At 35.1% G+C, this 22,131-nt stretch overlaps 1 pseudogene across 1 annotated transcript; it reads right to left on the reverse strand.

Moving 5' to 3' along the window:
• Positions 1-19,781: 19,781 nt before the first annotated feature.
• Positions 19,782-21,841, reverse strand: LOC120076820 (uncharacterized; annotated as a pseudogene). The gene is made up of 2 exons (XR_016528898.1): positions 20,776-21,841; positions 19,782-19,842 (listed from the first exon to the last, which is right to left on the reverse strand). The product of XR_016528898.1 is annotated as an uncharacterized LOC120076820 (transcript).
• Between the last annotated feature and the right edge of the window lie 290 nt (positions 21,842-22,131).

Here is a 22,131-nt window from a genome sequence, read left to right on the forward strand (position 1 = left end):
TGTCCAATTAATAGTCCTTTTTCTTTTTTTATCTCATTTGGATGGATGCTTACTTAGTACAGAAAAGTTTAGTGCATTGACTTGTTCTAGGATCTCATCTCCATTCATTACAATAGATGGAGGTCTACGCTTTAATTTACCATCATGTTGCTTACTCTTACGCCAATTGTGGTTATTTGGAAGTTAACGTCGATGACACATGAAAGAGATTTTTCCTCTTATCTTAAACGATGATCTATTTTGTTCACAAATGGGGCATGCTTAATAACATTTGGTACTCCATACTGACAAGTCCCCATATGTAGGAAAGTCATTAATGGTCCACAACAAACATGCACGTAACTGAAAGTACCCCCCACTCATGCAATCGTAAGTGCTCACACCATTGTTCCATAATTCTTTCAACTCTTCAATCAGTCGTTGTAAATAGACGTCAATTTCTTTTCTAGGAGACTTTGGTCCTGGTATAAGTAAAGACATGAAAAAATTAGATTCCTTCATGTACTTCCATGGTGGCAAATTGTAAGGAACAAGCATCACGGGCCACATGCTATATGCAATGCTTATATTCCCAAATGGATTAAATCCATTGGAAGCTAAGGCTAACCGAATATTCCTTGGTTCTGAAGCAAATTCAGGAAACTCTCTATCAAAACATTTCCACCCTTCAACATCAGCTAGATGTCGCAACACACCATCGATTTCAACTCATTTATCCTTATGCCATCGCATCTCAGAAGCAATGTGTTTTGATGAAAGCAATCACTTCAACCTCGGTATTAATGGAAAATGACGTAAAATTTTGTTTGGGGTCTTCTTATTCTTGCCATCCTTTATTTTGTATCGAGACTCACCATACACTGAATAACTTTTACAACTAGAATATCTTTTCCAAAATAAAACATAGTCGTACTTGCAAGCATGAATAGAATCATATCCTAGTCCTAGGTCACGTAATTTCCTCTTGGCTTCATAAAAAGAATTAGGTATGCATGCACCAGTTGGAAAGGCATCTTTAAACAAATCTAGTAACATATCAAAGGATTTGTTACTCCAATTATTGAGAACCTTAATATGCATTAATCTCACCAAAAAGTTCAATGAGGAAAATTTTGTACAACTAGGGTACAATGGGTTACATGTTTCATCCATCAACTCCTAAAAAATGTTTGAAGTATCCCTTTGTTCGATGTTCTCAGGCATTTCATCTCCAAAGTCTTCTTCATCTTCATCATATGCCCCTTCTCTCATCGGTCCTTGCAAATCATTTAAAAGATTGAACAACTTATCATCATCATTGTGTTCAGTAGGTTCTTCCCTTAATCCATCATCCACTAAAGGAGCTAAGGAGTCGTGACTCTTTGAAATTGAGCTAAATTTACCGGTTCTCCATGATAAATCCATCGACTATATGAAGGATATATTCTATTAGCAAATAAATGTCGTTGTACTCCATCTAATGTTTGAGACATTGAATTCTGCAACTTTTACACGAGCATCTCATTTTCCCCTCTCCATTTATATGACACTTTGCCACTTCCATGAATTTCGCGACTCTGTCAATGTATTCTCTTGAAAATCTATCTCTAAGCTTAATCCAATCCTTATTCATCGTTGAACCAAATGAATAAAACATGTCTATGTTTTTGCTATATGAAGGAGATTTTTAATCATCTCTAAGTTTAGGCCTTTATGATGAGAACAAGAGAGAAATCACTATATTTCTAGTATTTCTTCTTACTTTACAAAAGGGTGGGTATGCATCAAGTATGTGACGAGAATATTAGTAAGGAAAAATGGTCAAATATTTCCATTTTCTAATTTTACTAGAGTTTTTTTTAAACGACTATTTACTAGAGTTTTTTTAAATGATATGATATCAAATTTACATTTACTTATCAACTTAAGTTTTTCGGGTCAATCGATGATTTAACACTAGCAAGAAAAAAGTGTGAAATTTAGTTAATTTTCTTTAAACATCCTTAGCAATTTCATAAAACTTAAAGCATAATATATCCATAAAAAGGAAAGATTCAACTTCAATCCTAACAAATGAATCTCATCTACAAAATTAAAACCAAAATACACAAATAATTCATCCTTCATTATATCCATCCATTTACAAACCAAAGATAGAATAACAGTTTCATTCATAAACAAATTTATCCTAATTTGAATCTGAAACAAAACCATTTATTAGAATAAGCACGTAGACACAACCTACGAATAACATTTATTAGGAAAAAAAACAAAGAGAAAAAGAACCAACCAGTGCATACAGTGGCGATAATAGTGTGCGATAGCGTGCGTTGGCATTTGGTAGTGGAGCCGTAGTCGTTTGTGTAAAAAATGTAGGGAGAAAGGGAAAATAATAGGAAAATGAGGGGAAATTTTAATCAATGGGGGACTTAAAGGAAGGGAAACGAAATGGATGGGGAGGGTAAACGATTGAAAATTGAAGAAAAAAGAAAAAAAAAACTGGGGGATGGGAGGGGAGGGGGTCAGCTGGGGGAGAATGGGAGGGGAGGGGGCTGGAATGATGGAAATCGTGCACGAGGATTTCCATAAGCAGCGGAAAGATCATTCCAAATTACAATCATACATGAACTTTACAATTACAGTCATAAAAAGAAAACATAAGGTTATGCATTCATTACAGAAATTACAGCATGATAATACAAATAATCAAGGAGAACGCTACACATATTTTTAGACTCATTGCCAAGCTCCTTGATCACGAACGCTCGAACACAGCAACCTCGAACGCTCGTCCAACACGATCGCTATACAACACGAACACCGTGCACTCAAACTCAGCGATCACCTTGATCACGAACACCCCAAACAACACACATGGTCTCCACAAAACCTTGACAGTGTCGAGTTGATTATAACACCACCAAGAAGGCTAGCTTGGTATTGTTTAGCTCATCGCTTAGCTGTGTGTCTACCGCCTACAAACACTACACGATCGTTTAGCTCGCTCCAAGTTATCGCTTAGTAAATCCTATTTACTTGCAAATTCCATGAGATTATTTTCGGAGAGAGAAAATCTCAAATTCACAAAATTTAACCTTACTAAAAATAGGAAAACAATTTTTCTTTTATCTCACGGTTACCATGAAACCACCAATAACCTCCCACTCAATTGGTTATTAGAGAAAAATAATTAATTATCCAATAATTAATATTATTATAAATATAAATGATAACTAACTTACCATAATATATTTATAACCTATAGTTTTAATATTTCATCTCATGAAACATATAAACCATAGCTCTTTTTTGATTCCATGGTACTTAATGTAAATCTCATTTACATTAATCCTCTATTAGATGTATCTCATACATCATTCCGATCATATCATATATAATTGAATTACCTCTTGTCAATTTGAACATTTCAAATCAACACCAAGAACTGATCCTCAATTGAATCCATTGAGCTACCAAGGGGACCTTATGGACCTGTAGCTCGAAGCTCCAATGGTACGTGAATAACTGACTAAACTCTTTAGTCACAAGATCCACAATCCGTTAACTGCCAGGCACTCCACTAAAGACCGACAGCTGAACTCTTCTTACAACAAATATATTATGTGTCTATCTTAACCAATCAACAGTGTGACAACCCTTCACAAATCACTCGTAAGTACAGCTCAGCCAATAACCGTTATACCCTTGTAGTTACATCTAACTCCTTAAGTATTACTGATCCATCTAATGAACATAAGTCATAGTCCTACTATGACTGAGTCCTCTCTTCTAAAGAGAAGTTGTGGTCACTATGTTCAAGCCCTAGAATCAGCCCTTAAGGGGGCAATCTCTCTACTTATCCCTGCTTCGGGAAAGGAGTGAATTCCATTTTATGTAATGAGTTCCAAGCTCCTAGATCAGACAAGTCCCCAAAAAGGTAGGCATGTTGAGATGGCAATCTAGCCAGTCTCGCCCATACTCAAAGGACCGCCCTCAAAGGCAGAAGTTCCCAAAATACTCAGGATTGAGGTTGTGTCACCTATGGTCGTTTAGGTGAGACGTAAGTGTCTAGTATCAATGCTGTTATATGCAGAATCTAATTATCTCGTAGTCCGATCTTATACAAACTCTTTGTATAGGACACCCCCGCTCGCACGTCTCCACATGAATGGTCAGGATCTACCATCTGTAGTAGTTACAACACTTGCAAACCTCTACAAAGCGGGTCATATCCGTAGTGTCACCAGGATCAGGTATCCAACCTCAATCCTTATGCTACAGACCTATTTAGGTTATCACTTAAAGCATGATTCACTTATATATCACATATACATGCTTAAATTCACATAAGATAACCATGGAGCTTTGTTTATTGGACATGAGTAAATTTTAGAATGAAATAACAATTATTTTATTCATCAAACAATGTTTATCATTACAAACAACGAGACTCTGGGAGAATTAGGACACCAATCCCAACAATCTCCCACTTGTCCTAATGACTCGGGAGATTAATATACAATACAATAAAAAAAACATGTACAATATACAATAAACTAGGGCATACCCCACTATCATCTCCCACTTTCCCTAGACAAGATGCCGCATATCCCGCAGACCTAGACTCTCTAGGTGACCCTCGAACACATTAGCCGTGAGAGCCTTTGTAAAGGGATCTACAACGTTGTGCTCCGATGTGATCTTCATGACTATCACATCACCGCGATGCACAATCTCCCTGATCAAGTGGTATTTCCATTCGATGTGCTTACCTCGATGATGACTTTGAGGCTCCTTTGAATTTGCCACAACCCCGTTGTTATCACAATAAAGAGTGATAGGCAAATCCATATTTGGAACAAGTTCCAAATCTGAAAGAAATTTCCTCAGCCAAACAACATTCTTAGCTGCTTCACAAGTGACTACATATTCGGCTTCCAAAGTGGAGTCTGTGATGCATCCTTGCTTGATGCTTCGCCAGACTGCAACCCTTCCATTTAGAGTGAAAACTGACCCCGATGTCGATTTGTGAGAATCTATATCGGTCTAAAAGTCAAAGTCCGTGTATCCTGTAAGGATCAGATTCTTATCTCTATACACGAGCATGTAGTCCCTCGTTCTCTAAAGATACTTAAGGATCATTTTGACCGAGCGTCCAGTGATCAAATCCTTGATTGGACTGATACCGTCTGACAATCCTTACTGCATAGCAAATGTCGGGTCTGGTACACAACATTGCATACATTAAGCTTCCTACAGCTGAAGCATAGGGAATCCGTTTCATTTCTTCAACCTCTTAAGGTGTCTTAGGATATTGATCCTTAGATAAAACGATTCCATATCTGAAGGGTAATAAACCCCTCTTAGAATCCTGCATTCTATACCTGATCAACATTTAATCGATGTATGATGCTGAGATAGGACTAACCATTTTTTCTTATGATCCTTAATGATCTAGATCCCTAGAACATACTGTGCCTCACCCAAATCTTTCATTTGGAACTGGGCAGCTAGCCATTTTTTAATGTCAGTCAGATACCCTACATCATTCCCAATGAGTAGGATATCATCCTCATACAGTACTAGGAAAGCTACTGAACTGTTGATGATCTTCTTGTATACACAAGGCTCATTAATGTTCTGATCAAAGCCAAACGACTTGACATCAGTGTCAAATCTGATGTTCCAAGATCTAGATTCTTGTTTCAGCACATAATTGGACCTATTGAGCTTGCAAACTCTTTGCTCTTATCTAGAACTATGAACCCCTCTGGTTGAGTCATATAGATGGTCTCCTTAAGATTACAACTAAGAAAGGTAGTCTTGATGTCCATTTTCCATATTTCATAATCATAAAATGTGGCTATGGATAGGAGAATCTGAATAGACTTGAGCATGACAACAGGTGAGAAGGTTTCCTCATAGTCAACTTCCTCGACCTGGGTATAACCCTTTTCCACGAGTCTAGCCTTAAAGGTTTGCATCTTTCCATCTACACCTCTCTTTCGCTTATAGAACCACTTACACCCAATAGCTCTTACCCCATCAGGTGGATCAACAAGCTCCCATAAATTATTGAAGTATATAGACTCTATTTCCTGGTTCATGGCTTTAACCCATTCATCTTTGTCAACGTCCTCCATTGCTTACTTAAAAGACAACGGATCCTCGACCCCATCATTCGTAATGATGTTTTGGGCTTCAATCAAACCCATGTAGCGATCTGATGGGTTCATAACCCTCCCACTACGTCGAGGCAGTCTCAACTCTTGAGCTGGTTGATTAGACGTTCTGACCTCAACAACTCTTGTTGATCTGTTGGCCTATTCAACAACTCTTGTTGAACCCTCAACAGTCTCAGTCTCACTAGAGATCTCACACAAAACGAGCTTACTTCATGGTTTTTGATCCCTCATGTGGTCTTCTTCCAAGAAGATAACGTTTGTAGAAATAAATACTTTGTTCTCACTCGAATCGTAAAAGTATCCACCTCTCGTTTCCTTTGGATAGTCTACAAAGAAGCAAACCTTCAAAAACGGTTCCAACTTCTTTAGGTTAGTCACTAGCACATGTGTCGGATAGCCCCAAATCCCTAAGTGGCGTAAACTACCTTTACGGCCTCTCCATAACTCAAAAGGTGTTTCAGAAAAACTTTTCGAGGGAATGTTGTTCAGGATATAACATGCAATCTACACTGCAAAACTCCAAAATGAGTCTGGAAGATGAGTATAACTCATCATAGACCAAACCATGACCAACAAGGTTCTGGTTCTCCTTTTAGATACACCATTTTGATGAGGTGTACTAGGGGCCAAAAGTTGGGATGCAATCCCATGTTCTATCATATAATTATGGAATTGGAGGTCCATATACTCTCCACCATGATTAGATCGTAGTGTTTTTATCTTCTTACCTAACAAGTTTTCAACTTCAGCCTTATACTCCTTGAACTTATCAAGAGCTTCAGACTTACATTGTATTAGGTAGTGATACCCAAACCTTGAATAATCGTCTATGAAAGAGATGAAATATTCATACCCACCCCAAGCTCTAATATTCATTGAACCACAGAGGTCTGAATGTACAAGCTCCAAGGCTTCCTTGGCTCTATAACCTTTTCCAGTAAAAGTTTGTTTGGTCATCTTGCCTTCGAGGCATGATTCATATACCAACAAGAAGTTGTCTTCTAAACTCTTTAGAAGTCCACTTTTCACCAACTTCTCAATCCTATTAAGGTTGATGTGAACTAACCTTAGATGCCAAAGATAGGTGTTTTCCTTAGGAGAAACCTTTGGTCTTTTAGTTATTGTTATCGTACTGAACATTTCAGTGTTAAACAAGGCTTTTATGACTAAGGGCCTTAGTACATATAAGTTACTTTCCATTGAATCATAACCAATCTCTATTCCATTCTTGAAAATAAACACTTTATTCTCGAAAAGGAGACGGTATATCCTTGTTCAATGAGATAAGAAACCAAGATTAAGTTCCTCTTAATATGAGGAACTACAAAAACGTTATCTAGTAACAGATAACGTTTCTTGTCAACAAATAACTTCAACCTGCCTACAGTAACAGCTGAAATAACGTCACCAGTGCCGACTCGTAGAGTCATCTCTCCCTGTGACAACGTTTGCCAGGAACTGAATCCTTGGTAAGAGGAACTGACATGATTGGTAGCACCCGAATCAAGGATCCAGGCAAAATCATCATTCTCTACCAAACATGTCTCCAAGACCAATAAATCAGATTTACTGTCTTGTCTCCTCTTTTGGAGAGTAGTGGGATCAGTGTCAGGACAACTGACACTATTGGTTTTGTCATCCATCCCTTTATGCTCGAAAAGTAAGAATTGACGTCCAAAAAAATCTTGCAGTGAGTCCATGATCTCGCGTGCAATGACTTAAGGACACTCCTCAACCATGACAAATACGAGGTCGTTTGTAACGAAATACGTTTCACACCATTCTTTCCACTATATGTAATCAGTCATATTAAAAGCACTAAATAGAAATACTAACAAGTTGCTGAAAAGAAAAACACATTGACCTATGTTAGATTTTAAGCAAATACCTTTGTAAAACAAAACAACATCCAATAAGGTTTTAGCAAAACTAATATGAACTTCGTGTGACATCTAGTTTCGCAATGACGCTTTAAAGGTTTAGGACAAAAGCCGCTGAAGGGAGGTCAATTATCCCTCCTCTGAATTGAGAAGTTCTCAATCAGTCATTAATACCAAAATAACTCTTGTTCCTATAACGACTAGCCATAATTGATTTGGCCAAGAGATCATTAACTTACTTAATAATCTCCCGTAAGTGTGACCCGCCATTTTAGGCCCTAGAGATACGCTCCAAAAAGCCAATCCGAAGGGAAAAAATTCGATTAGGGAAAAACCTAAAGCGACTCTATCCATTTCTAGAGTTCACCTTGATCTTGACCAACTACACAAAACCCATCTGAAGTGGGACGCTCCCAGGGCACCACGAGGGAGTCCAAAATGATCTCACGATGTGAACCAATGACAGAGACCATAGGACGTGTTGACATACACCCTTCACCCACTTACTATAAACACTCTCTCCGTTCACCTCGATATTGACTCATGCAAACACCACCTAAAGGGGGATGCTCCCAGGGCATCACGAAGCCAACCATTAATCTCACAGTGTGAACATACAGAGAGAAATGTGAGTGGAATCATAGACATATCAGATACATCTCTTTCTCCCACTGAGTATTTTATAACCTAGGGTTTAGCTTATGTAGAAAAAACACGGCTAAGGACTTTTAGGTTTGCCCAAGTGTAAAATTTACCTTGGATAGTGAAACAACTTTTGATCATCATCCATTAAACTCTTTAACGGAGTCTTTGACCAAATCGTCGAATGCTTGTTGAAAATCTATCTAATTCACCTTTTCAGATAGGTTCCCAGGTAGGGGTGTTACATTTCCATCAACTTAAGAACCTCAGCCTAGCTAGAACCCACCTTAGACAAAAGGTCCCTTATAGATAAATTTAAAACAAATTTGATCTTTTATGCCAACTAATTTAATCTTATTAAAACGATTTTAAAAATCTAGGTTACTAAACTCTTTAGAACCACTTGAACTTAGGTCTATCTCAATCATATTTTAAAACCCTTTTAAAAAACTTGAGTTCACCCTAAGTCTGCATACAACTATTTCTTATTGATTTTAGGTCTAATTTCCTTTATAACACTTATAAACGGAAACCATAACCACAATTCTAAGTTAACACATGCAAGGCATTCATAACGATTATAAACAGCCTAAGTGTCATGCTCAATGCATTGTCCATTCATTGCTACTTCTTTTATATAACACTTATACAAAACAGCAATAAAACAAGCAAAACATGCTTCCATTCACTCTTAGACTATAACACTTATAATAAAATGATGATGCATGATAATGCTATTTGCATGCAAAATATAACTCTTATATTTCATGATGCATGCTCATGCTTTCAAGTAATTTCTTCATGCTAGATTATAACATTTATAATACATGATGCATGAATAATTGCACAACCTAAGGTGAGTTTTAAACTATATGTCAAACACTTTTCCATATAAGCACCATACATCACATGTATTATAAACAAATTTTGATGAACCAGGTAAAATTACCTTAAAAACACAAAATTAAAGTTAACTATTACAAAAACAAGGAATCTCCAGTTCAAACAGGCGAACCGAGTCTTGAACCGCTCGGGCGAGGTAACGCGTCTCCAACCATCGTGTACCAAACTCCCTGCAATCGTTTACACGATAAAATAAACACTTCACTCTATCGCTTAACAATGCTCCCAGAGCTAAACGAACATTTAGCAAATACTACACGATCGTGTACCTTTTACTAAGCGATGAAGTCTGAGGTACGCGATCGCTTAGTGTGCTCCACACAACGCACGCCTTCCGCGATCGTTTAAATGATTACGATGCGACAAAGCACCATCACCTAAACGATCGCCTAGCTAGCGCCTCTGTATCTCATACACGCGATCGTTTAGGTAGTATCTAAGCGATGAGGCTTGCTAACTACAAGATTGTCTAGCGCACACCTTTTACTAAACGATGAGCTTCACATGCTCCCACTACGATCGTCTACCTCCAGCGCCTATGCGATCAGGCAACAAATGCTACGCAATAGAGTAAATGATTTACCCCATCACTTAGCATTAGCTAAATGATCGTTTAGTAAATACTACACGATCGTATAGAAAAAACTACACGATCGTAGATAAATCTCAACGACCGTTTACCTTAAGCTACATGATACGACCAACGCTTGGTCTTCTTCCTCGTTGAGAACCGCATCTCCATGCTTCGAAACTTCATCACGAACGACTCAACAAACTCAAACTCTTTGAATTACAGACTCGATTGTATGTTAATTACACCCAAAAACACAAGGGCCCTTATAAATTAACACTTTGTAATTGAAGAAAGCTTTAACTAACGACAATTAAATCTGAAACATTCATCAACTCCATCCACAAATGTACTTAAAAATTAAACACAAATGCAGAAACCCACCAAGACTGTAAAAAGAAGTTCAAAACAGACTTGTAATTTGGAATATCAAAACAATCTGGCTCTGATACCAATTGAAGGAAATCGTGCACGAGGATTTCCATGAGCATCGAAAAGATCATTCCAAATTATAATTATACATGAACTTTACAATTATAGTCATAAAAAGGAAACATACGGTTATGCATTCATTACAGAAATTACAGCATGATAATACAAATAATCAAGGAGAACGCTACACACATTTGTAGACTCATCGTGAAGCTCCTTGATCATGAATGCTCGAATGCAGCAACCTGGAACGCTCGTCCAACATAACTGCTACACAGCACGAATAATATGCACTCGAACTCAGCAATTTCCTCGGTCACGACCACCCCAAACAATACGAACAACCTCCACAGAACCTCGACGGTGTCGAGTTGAGTATGACACCACCAAGAAGGCTACCTTGTTATTCTCGGTGTGAGAATCCAGAGGGTGGGCCTTGTGTGAACTTGGTTTAACGAAGAAGAACGGAAGAAACAACAATCGTGTAAACGATTGAGCAAGTGGGAGAAGGTTGAACCTATCGTATAGGTTGATGCCCAATCGTTTAGCAAAAACTAAGTGATCGTCTAGCAAAAGCTAAGCGATCGTTTAGCTCATCGCTTAACTACGTGTCTGTCGTCTACAAATACTACACGATCATTTAGCTCACTCCAAGTTGTCGCTTAGTAAATCCTATTTACTTGAAAACTTCCGTGAGATTATTTTCGGAGAGAGAAAATCTCAAATTCACAAAATTTAACCTTACAAAAATTAGGAAAACAATTTTTCTTTTATCTCACGGTTACCATGAAACCACCAATAACCTCTCACTCAATTGATTATCAGAGAAAAAGAATTAATTATTCAATAATTAATATTATTATAAATATAAATGATAACTAACTTACCATAATATATTTATAACCTATAGTTTTAATATTTCATCTCATGAAACATAGAAACCATAGCTCTTTTTCTATTCCATGGTACTTAATGTAAATCTCATTTACATTAATCCTCCATTAGATGTATCTCATACAACGTTCCGATAATATCATATATAATCGAATTACCTCTTGTCAATTTGAACATTTCAAATCAACACCAAGAATTGATCCTCAACTGAATCCATTGAGCTATAAAGGGGACCTTATGAACCTGTAGCTCGAAGCTCCAACAGTACGTGAATAACTGACTAAACTCTTTAGTCATGGGATCCACCATCCATTAACTGCCAGACACTCCACTAAAGATCGATAGTTGAACTCTTCTTACTGCAGATATATTATGTGTCCATCTTAACCAATCAACAATACGACAACCTTTCACAGATCACTTGTAAGTACAACTCAGCCAATAACCGTTATGCCCCTGTAGTTACATTTAACTCATTAAGTACCACTGATCCCTCTAATGGACATAAGTCATAGTTCTACTATGACTAAATTCTCTCTTCCAAAGAGAAGCTGTGGCCACTATGTTCAAGCCCCGGAATCAGCCCTTAAGGGAGCAATCTCTCTACTTATCCCTGCTTTGGGAAAGGAGTGAATTCCATCTTGTGTAATGAGTTCCCAACTCTCAGATCAAACAAATCTCCAAAAAGGTAGGCATGTTGAGTTGGAAATCTTGCCACTCTCACCCATACTAATCAAAGGACCACCCTCAAAGGCAAGAGTTCCCAAGACACTCAGTATTGAGGTCGTGCCACCTATGGTCATGTAGGTGAGATGTAAGTCTCTAGTATCAACGACGTTATATACAGAGTCTAATCATCTCGTGGTCTGGTCTTATACAAACTCTTTGTATAAGACACCCCCGCTTGTACGTCTCCACATGAATGGTCAGATACCATTTGTAGTAGTTTACAACACTTGTAAACCTCTACAAAGCGGGTCGTATCTGTAGTGTCACCAGGATCAGGTATCCAACCTTAATCCTTATACTACAAACCTATTTAGGTTATCACTTAAGGCATGATCCACTTGTATGTCACATATACATGCTTAAGTTCACATAAGGTAACCATGGTGTTGGGTTTTATGTCCTAAAACTCGTAGTATATAAACAATGGAGCTTATTCTGAAAATTCAATAAAGGTGTTATTGAATAGATTTATTACTTGAATAGAAATCCAATAAACCTAAAAGTATTTTGACTATTGGATGAGTACTTGAACTTTATGTGGAGACATAAAGGTGGATCAGGTTCGAGTAAATAGTCAAAATGATCTATAGTACATGAATAAGGTTCGGTACCTTATTCTTGTAACACTATTGAATACGGCCTGCTCTGTAGTTGTTACAAGGAGTTGTAAAGTGCTATAAACGAAGTGATCCTAACATGTTGGACATGAGAAGTGGGGGTGTCCTTGTGCAAAAGAATCTGTACAAGATCGGACCACGAAATTAGTCATCTTACTTTATAATATTGTTTACTATTTAAGACTGACTATTTCAAAACGATGACCTAGGTAACTTGACCTTAATCCTGAGCTAACTATGAACTCCTGTTTATTCAGAATTGCCCTTAGATTTGCATAGGTGAGGGTTGGCTCAACAGCGCCGACTCAATATGACTGCTATTTCAGGGGTAAGACTGGATAGATAGTTGGGGACATAAGGTGCAAAAGGAAATTCACTCCTACTTGTTTTAGGGATAGTAGAGAGGTTGTTCGCTTAAATGCTGATCCTGAGGCTTGAACAAGGGATCCTGCCCTCTCATTTGGTATGAGAGGGACTCGATTTTGTGATTGGATCACAAAACAATTGTTCATTAGAAGATCAGTGGGGACTTAAGGAACAAGAGGTAATTTCGGGAGTAAAACGGAGATTTGACCCAGCCGTTATTACGAACAACCTGTGAAGGGTTAACTTACTGATCATGGTTATATCGAGTGGATATAATATATCTACAGTGAGGGGAGTTCAACTATGGGCTTTAGTGGAATGACTCATTAGTTAATGAATGGGGGTTAGATCGGTCTAATGAGTTTAGCTGATTAATCTTGGATCGTTGGAGCCCATGATCTGTAGGTCCATGAGGTCCCCCTACTAGTTCGGAAATGGATTAGCTCTAGAGTAGCTTGATAAGTTAATTTGAAATGTTCAAATTAGAATCAAAAGGAATTGGAGAAAATATATTTAAATATGATTTAAATATATGAAGATGAACTTGTGTAAAAATTAATTTAATATTGGATATTAAATTAATTAGAATTATTTAAATTGTTTAAATAATTATTTATTGATTTTATTATAAAATTAATAAATTTTTATTTTAGAAATAAAATATGATTTTAAAATCAAAATGGATTTTGGAAATTGAAAATTTTGGTTTTTCAAATCATCTTCAAAGTAGCTTACAAGGAACCCACCTTCTCCTTTAGTTTACTCCAAGCATGAGCTGCATCCCATGTAGCACATCTCTTTGCATGATTTTTTACAATATATTAAAGAGATTGGAGTGAAGAATGAGGATGAACCGACTGAATTTTTGCTGAAAAATTCGGATGAAGAAGGTGTTCTTGAATGGGTTCTTTTCAGTGAGCTTTCTCCATATTTCCTTTGATTCCAGCTTATTTTGAGTCCCACAACTCAATCTAGAGCACCAAGAGGATAGTAGAGAAGATCTTGTGGTAGTCTACACAAGGATTCAGAGGTTTTTACAGCTGAAAATAGAGATTTCGTTGGTTCGGCCAAGGTATGTTCATGAAACCCATTATACTCTATTTTTAGCATGTTTCTTTTCAACCAAAATTAATGAATTAGAATGCTTATGGATCCTGTTCCTTTCCGCTGTGTGCTGATGTAGATCCAACACATGGAGTTTTGTTTATTGGATATGTGTAAATGCCAGAATGAAATAACAATTGTTTTATTCATCAAACAATGTGTATCATTACAAACAACGAGACTCCAAGAGAATTAGGACACCAATCCCAACATGGGGGTGGGGGAAAAAGAATGGGAGGGACGGGGGGGGGGGGGGGGGGGGGGGGAGGAGGGAAGTGGGGTGGGGGACGGGAGGGGAGGCCGAACGGAGGGGGGATGGGGCTCGATTGGGGTAAAGAAAGGGAGGGACGGAGCAAAGAGGATAAAGAATCGGTGGTGGTCGCCGGAGGGGAAAAGAGAAGGAAAACGAAAAAAAAATAAAAAATAAAGAGGACTGGGGTTGGTCGAAAAAGGAGAAAGAGAGAGAAAAAGGGGAATGGGTCGTCGGCCAAGGGAGAAAAGAGAAGAAAAATGAAAAAAAAAAAAAAAAAAAAAAAAAGATGAGTGGGTCGGCCGAAAAAAGAGAAGAGAGAGGAGAAGGGGGAAAATAGAAAGAGAAAGAAAAAAGAAAAAGAAAGGAAAAAATTGGGGGAAAAGAGAATATGAGGTTTTTTAAGACTTTTCTCCACACATATTTTTGTCGGAAAAAGTTTCAATTTTTGTCGGCATAAATTTTTTTAAAAAATGTGTACGTTACTTTAATTGGCCGACGCATTAAATTTTTATCGAGATAAATATGCCTATGCCAACGAAAATGAATGCGTCGGCAAAATAAATATCGGAACAGGTAAAAATTCTTGTAGTGTTTGGAGGGGTGAGTGGTTCCATATGAGTGTTGGATATAATAGTTTTAATTATTGTTTTATGGAAGCATGTTATCGATATACAAGTGTTGGTTAGTGTATTTATTGATATTTGATAAGTACTTATAGAATGGATCAGAAGTACTAATTGTTGTTTGTGAATAGACATTATTATCTATATTATAAAAGTGTTTTTTATTGTAGTTCTATGGAAGTGTGTTATTATATTTTAGGTAACTTTTTATTTAGTTTTGTAGTAGAGTGTATTGTATATATTGTTATATTTTAGGTTTGAGTTTGTGCATTTATAGGTGAAAGAGAAATATTATTGACTTGTCACCCAAAACAGTAAATATGCATATATTATAACAGGCACGTATTACAGTAAACAATATATATATATATATATATATATATATATATATATCTCAATAAAATACGATGACAGACATTTCTTGACACAAAACTAGAGACATTTAATGTCGGTTTTTAACTCTTTGACCGACATTAAAAATGGATTGTACATTTTAAAAAATGAGCCATTAAAAAAATATATCGGACAATTATTGAAAAAAATGGGTAAAAAATCAACAATGAAGATAATTGATATTGAAATTTTGATAAACCATAATGTAGTTTAAAACCGACATTAAAGATCTTTTATAACACGATCTTTGATGTCGGTTTCAACCGACATTGTACCCTTATAATATTTGTTTTTAAACCGACATTAAAGCCCATTTTATAGTAGTGATGATTTTAAATATATAGTATGAGATACATTTTAAACAATTGTTTAAATTGGAATTCAATTTCTGAATCTGTTGTCAAACACATATCTGAAAATATGAAATACAATTTTATTTTCATTGAATACTTTATTTTCAATTTTTTATTTTCAAATTCTCTATCGAATAGACTTTTGATATTTCATAATGCATAAAATTCTATTTTATACATTTGTTAATTTTAAAGAATGTGGTGCACAAATTTTTTTTTTTTAAAAAAAAATCACGATCTATCAAAAAATAGATATCATACGAGTGTCTCAAACTAATTTATACTCTGTTTCAAACAAAAAATAAATAAATAAAAAAATAACTAACACTCTCCCTTTAATGGTATAGAAGCCCATTTATAGGGGCGCAAATGAAATTTAACTCCAAATTTGAAAATCAATAAATTTTGGCCGTCTGATTATATTATATCGATGTGAAATTACTATTTCAACTCCAAGACATTCTTCTTTCTTCTTAGTTTATGCATCTTTCTGCATTTTTTTCTACGTTTTTCTTCTTCGATCTACATTATTTTTCTTCATTCGTCTTCTTCTTTTCTTTTGCATTCTTCTTCTTCCCTTTTTGGTTGGTTCTGCATTCGTTTTCTTCTTCCGTTGCGATGACTTCTTCTGCAAATCGAGAGCACGTTGAGGAGGCAGAGCGAGAATCAGGAAGTACGAGCGAAAATCGGGGAGCGTGGTGAGGAGTGAGAAACGAGAATTGAAATCGACAATGACTTTGAAGGCAGACCCTCACACATCTAGAGTCAAGTTGGTAACTTCACATGAAGTTGACGTAAGCAGATGATCATTTCTTATTTGTTTTTGAATTTTGGCTCATTTTTCATTTGAGTCCCTCAAATAGGGTCTTCCATCTGCCAGGCCCTCAATTTCAAAAATAGAAATAATTATTTAACCAATTTTTCTTACATGATAGTTTTATCATAATTTTTCTTACATGATTGAGATTAAAGTTAAGGATTTTTCAGAAACTGAACAATCCAAATTAATTTACTGTTTTTACCATAGCAGGTACAGTTATTTTTCTGCTTAAGATGCCCGCATATTATTTTTCTAAGATTATAGTCAATCAATATCCAAAAGTTACTATACCAAAAAAAAAAAAAAAAAAAAAAACTTTTTTCAAAAGTTCATTCATCCAAAATTGTTTACCATTAATTATTATATAGTCAATCAACATCTCATCATGGTTGATTATGAAAAATACACTGATTCTCAATATCAAAATTAATTGGTCGTTGTCAATTTTTTTTTTATAAAAAATATTTCTCAGTAACTTTTTATGTTTTCTTCACCATTTCAAAACACAAAATATGTATAAATAGTTAAGATCTCGTTTGGTAATCATTTTGTTTTTTTTTGTTTTTTTTATTTTTTTTTAAAATTAAGTCCATGAATACTATTTTCATTTTCAAATTTCTTCTTTTGTAATCTACTTTTCACCAATGGATTAAAAACCAAGTCAACATTTGAGAACTAACAAAAGTTGTTTTTATTTTTTGAAATTTTACTAAGAATTCAACCATTGTACCTAAGAAATATGCAAATTATTGTAAGAAAGGTGGATAAAATATATTTAATTTAAAAAACAAAAATAAAAAAAACAAAATGATTACCAAACGAGACCTAAGCTATATGTTAGATATGCATCCACTAATTTAATCACTTTTCAAAAAGTAAATTTTCTTTAAGAACTTTCTATTAAAATGGGTTTGATAGGAATCTTTGGTTATATTTTTTTAAAACCGATTTTTTATAAAATGTTTGGTTATACTACATCTAAAGTGATTCTTACTTTGTTAATCAATAAAGTGATGCTTAAAAAACGATTGAATATCATACAAATTATTTAATTTTGATGTGATCTTTTGTTCTTATCTAACAATTTAGATTGTTTTTGAGTTCTATTTTTAGCAGATTTGATGTGATCATTTTGTTTTTTTTCTTGTTTTTAAAAATTAAGCCTAGAAACAGAAACATTATTTCTATTTTTAAATTTTTTTTATTTATTTTCCTATTTTATCCCTAATTTAAAAAATTAAATCAAATTAAAAAAAAAAACTTTAAAAAATTTATTTTTGTTTTTAGATTTTGGATAAAAATTTAACCATTATATAATAAGAAAGATGTCAAATCATTATAAGATACGGAGGAAAAATAAGTTTAATTTTTAAAAATAAAAAATAAAAAAACGAAATGATTACAGAACGTGTTCATATTATTCAAATTTTAACAAAATTTCAGTTGAAAAATAATAACTAAAACAAAAAAAATTTTGGAAGATATAAAACAATTGGTCATTAAAAAATATGGCCCGGTTCCAATTTCTAAAAAGGTTCCTAGGAGTACATTTTTTATTAAATAAATTCTAAAAGCGTTTTTGATTAATTAATAATGTTCGGAAAACAGTTCTTTAAAAAAAGTGCTTTTAAAAGTGCCACCTTAAAATAGCAATTTAAATCACACTATTATTTGGTTGAATTTATTCTATTTCTATTGAGTTGGGTGTTATTTGGAAATAGATATTTGATTTTTAAGAGATTTTATTTACATATTTTAAATCAATAAGAAAAAAATAAATTATGATCTAACAACCAAATCCAAATTTCAAGAGTTGGGTTAGGTTGGTTGGAGATTTTATTTGAATTTTTTAGATTATCAGTCAAATTAACTTGAATTTTCATGTTGGTCTAAAAATATTCTCAACCAAAACCTACACATACAATTAATATGTAATATTTTCTTTGAGATAAAAACTTACATACTTCCACTTATTAAAATTAAAAAAGAAAAAGTCAAAAAACATTTAAGTAAAATACTAAACTTTCAAATTTTTTTAAGAATTTACAAATTTATCAAATATATAATAAAAAAGTCTAGAGTCTCGTGAAATACAAAATTTAATTTTATATCTAATAAATTTTTGAATTCTAAAATATGCCAAATCAAAACATAAAATCAAAAGTTTAAGTACTTATCTGGTACATAATTTAATAAAAATATTTATAAAATGACAGTGCTAGAATATTCAAAATAGCTTTAAAAACTATGTATAAAATCTTTTAATATTCAAAAATTTATTATAGTCTAATTCAACTATAATTGATATGCATTATCTCCAATAAAGTTAGAAGTTCAACTTACTAAAAACATGAAAAGCCTCATGCATATCTCAAAAAAAAGAGAGTATTTTGGTGAGATTGGCACAATGTAACTCACGTGTTTTTATTGTTAAATCACTAAAAGAGAAAAATACCTCGATATAGTGATCAATTCAATCATTTACCTCATGAAAATTATGGCCTCAGAACCTCCACAAATGGATTCAAAACAATTAAGCATAAAAACTTCCACATTTAATGTTGATAAGGAAAGTTTTTCGCGTACAATTCTCAGATGATAGACCTCTAAATATCTCTACATTGGTATTATATTGTCCACTATAAATCTTTACGACTTGGATTGAGATAAACTGTCAAAAAGAGTACCTCTTACCATTGGATATAGTTTTTCACTTTTACCTGCAACCTCCTTGAGGATCAAAATAGAGTCATCAATTTCAGTAGGAAAAAAAGAAAAGAAAAATATGTAAATGATAATACATCATTCTATACAATAGACACAGGAAATGAGGTTCATGTTGCTGCAAAGTTCAACCATTAATTTATATATGTTTACAATTTTTTTGGTCAATTTTATATAGTGCAACTTTGAGCTACTAGTAGAGTACGTAGTTACTAATTTGTTTCATTTCTTTGCATTGAGCGACCATTCCTTCCAAGTGTGTCTTGCTTGGTTACTTGGTGACGACCCATAATGCACACAGCTACTACCTTCCTTTTATTACATGTTTAATCACCTATTTATTTACACTTTCATAGTGCCAACTTCGGTATCACCTGCAAAAACCATTCATATAAAAATGACTTTCATATTTAAGATAAATAACATTTATGTCGAACGGAGTATAACTTAACTGGTATTAAACATATATACTCGATCAAAAAGTCAAATATTTGAATCTTTCATCCTATAATATCTTTCTTATTTATGCGTTCCTAGACTAACTTATGTACCTAGGTAGTTGGCTACCATGAATTGAACCAATTCTCTTCTTTTATTATATCCATGACTCTTTTTTGACAATTAGGCCAACCCATGATTATTATCACTATACCAATTTATCAACATTATATTTATGCTAGATAATAATTGATTCCTTGTTTGGCGTCTTCAACTTTGATGCAATTCATAGTCATGTAAATCAAGATAGTTCGGTAATTAATCGACCAAAATCCATAAAGTTTCTACATGGATAGGAAAAATGATGAAGAAGCTTATTCCTATATATATAAACAGTACACGATTCTAGACCATGATTTTTTGGGGGTTATTAAATAACCATATGAATTGAAATTGTTCCATCTAGCTGATAGAGTCTACACATAATTAACGAATGATTTGTTCAAAATAAGGTTAAATGGAAGTCCATTATATTCTTAATTAAGGAAAAATCGATTAATTTACAAGATAAGTAAGAGTAATGGAGGAAAGAAGGGAGAGATGAATTACCCCCATTAAATTAATTATTACTAAAGGATATGGATATGTACCTACTATTCTAGTACTAAAATTTTGGGTATAGTTTAAATAGTTGTTGTAAAACTGTACTTTAATTGATGCTTTTTTTAGTTTATTATTATGTTGAAATTGTTAGGTGCAATGCTGCCAAAGAAAAACATAATGTCCCTATCATATATTAGAATGAAGAGAGTTTTAGTTTCTTAAGCAAAAGAAAAATGAAAAAAGAAAATAATAAATTAAAATGGTACCTGAAATTCAATTGAGTTCAATTTCAATCAAAATCTTCTTGAAGCAAAGGAGCTAAAGTGAGAGCAGCTTTGACGTCTAATTTCCATGCAAATCCTCCACCGTCCATTCTCCACGCATCGCACGGCACAACTTTCGAGTCCTTCTCCATTTCCGTACCTCTTTTAAACTGCAGCTTTATTTGGCACGTAAATACTCTTCTCAAATTAGGTAATTTGGGTTTTGATATTAACCATACACCTACTTCTGCCGGTGACTCACCCTCACCCTCGTTGATGTTCCTTATTCTCTTTTCCCTTTCCCTTTCCCTTTCCCTTTGCCATACCATCCTCTTAAATGCCTTGTTTAACCACTCTACTCTATTCATACCGTCCGATACAAACCCTGGACACGTGTCTTCCTCTAGATTCTTTATCCTCTCTTCATCCGTACACCCTATCTCCCCTTCCTTCAATTCTAGATCCATGCATGCGTCCGTCACGCATTCTACCGTCACCCACAATTCCACCGCTTCACGTTTTGGATCTGATACCAATACCATCTCCTTTTCCATCCTTCCGGTAACCGTTTTATTCTCCGACCACTCAGATCCGCCGCCGATGAATTCCACCGGTAGCAGTTGTAGTGTCGTCGTCGCCTCCGCCGTCGTCACGGCGGCCTCATCATGATTAGCGATCTCCCCGTTTCTTGTAGTTTTCTTTTTCCTATATTCTTCTAACCCTAACGTACTTCCTTTTCGTCCTTCCTTTGGAAATCGACGAGTTCTTACTTTCCAACGACGATGCACCACCGGAAATAGATCCTCCGGGGACAGGCTTCGGAGCAATCGGTCGGAATCTCATCATTATCGGATTGATTATCGTCTTACCACAAGATCCAACGATCATCCGTTGCGCTGCTGCTTCACCGCCATCCATGACGAACAAACAAACTTACTACGAAACTACAAAAACAGATTTTCAGTTTTCAGTTCAGGCATGGCGTTTTCGTTTTCGAGTGTGAGAGAGAAAGAGTACGATGATAAACAACAAAAACACACCAAAACAAAGCAAAGCAAAGCACAGTGCGGTGCGGATGATTTCTAAAAAAAAAAAGAAAAAAGAAAAAAGAAAAAAGAAAAAAGAACACGTGGCCCTAGGGCTAGGTAACGGAAATAGTGACGGGACGTTAATTGGTTGAATTATGTTTTATAGAGAGTGGGGCCCAGGGGAAGAAAGATGCAAATCTGGTAGTAATTGGATTCCGTTTGAGGAGTGGGACCACCGTCAACCAATAAGAAGTGAGGGAGTGTCAAGCACTGCCGAAAGGTGGGGCACACGTGGCTGGTCTTGGGGGAAGCGTAATGTTCCGTGAAGCGT

This window comes from Benincasa hispida, chromosome 4, assembly GCF_027475165.1.
Source record: "Benincasa hispida cultivar pf3 chromosome 4, pf3_genome.v1.1, whole genome shotgun sequence".
Classification (NCBI taxonomy): Eukaryota; Viridiplantae; Streptophyta; class Magnoliopsida; order Cucurbitales; family Cucurbitaceae; genus Benincasa; species Benincasa hispida.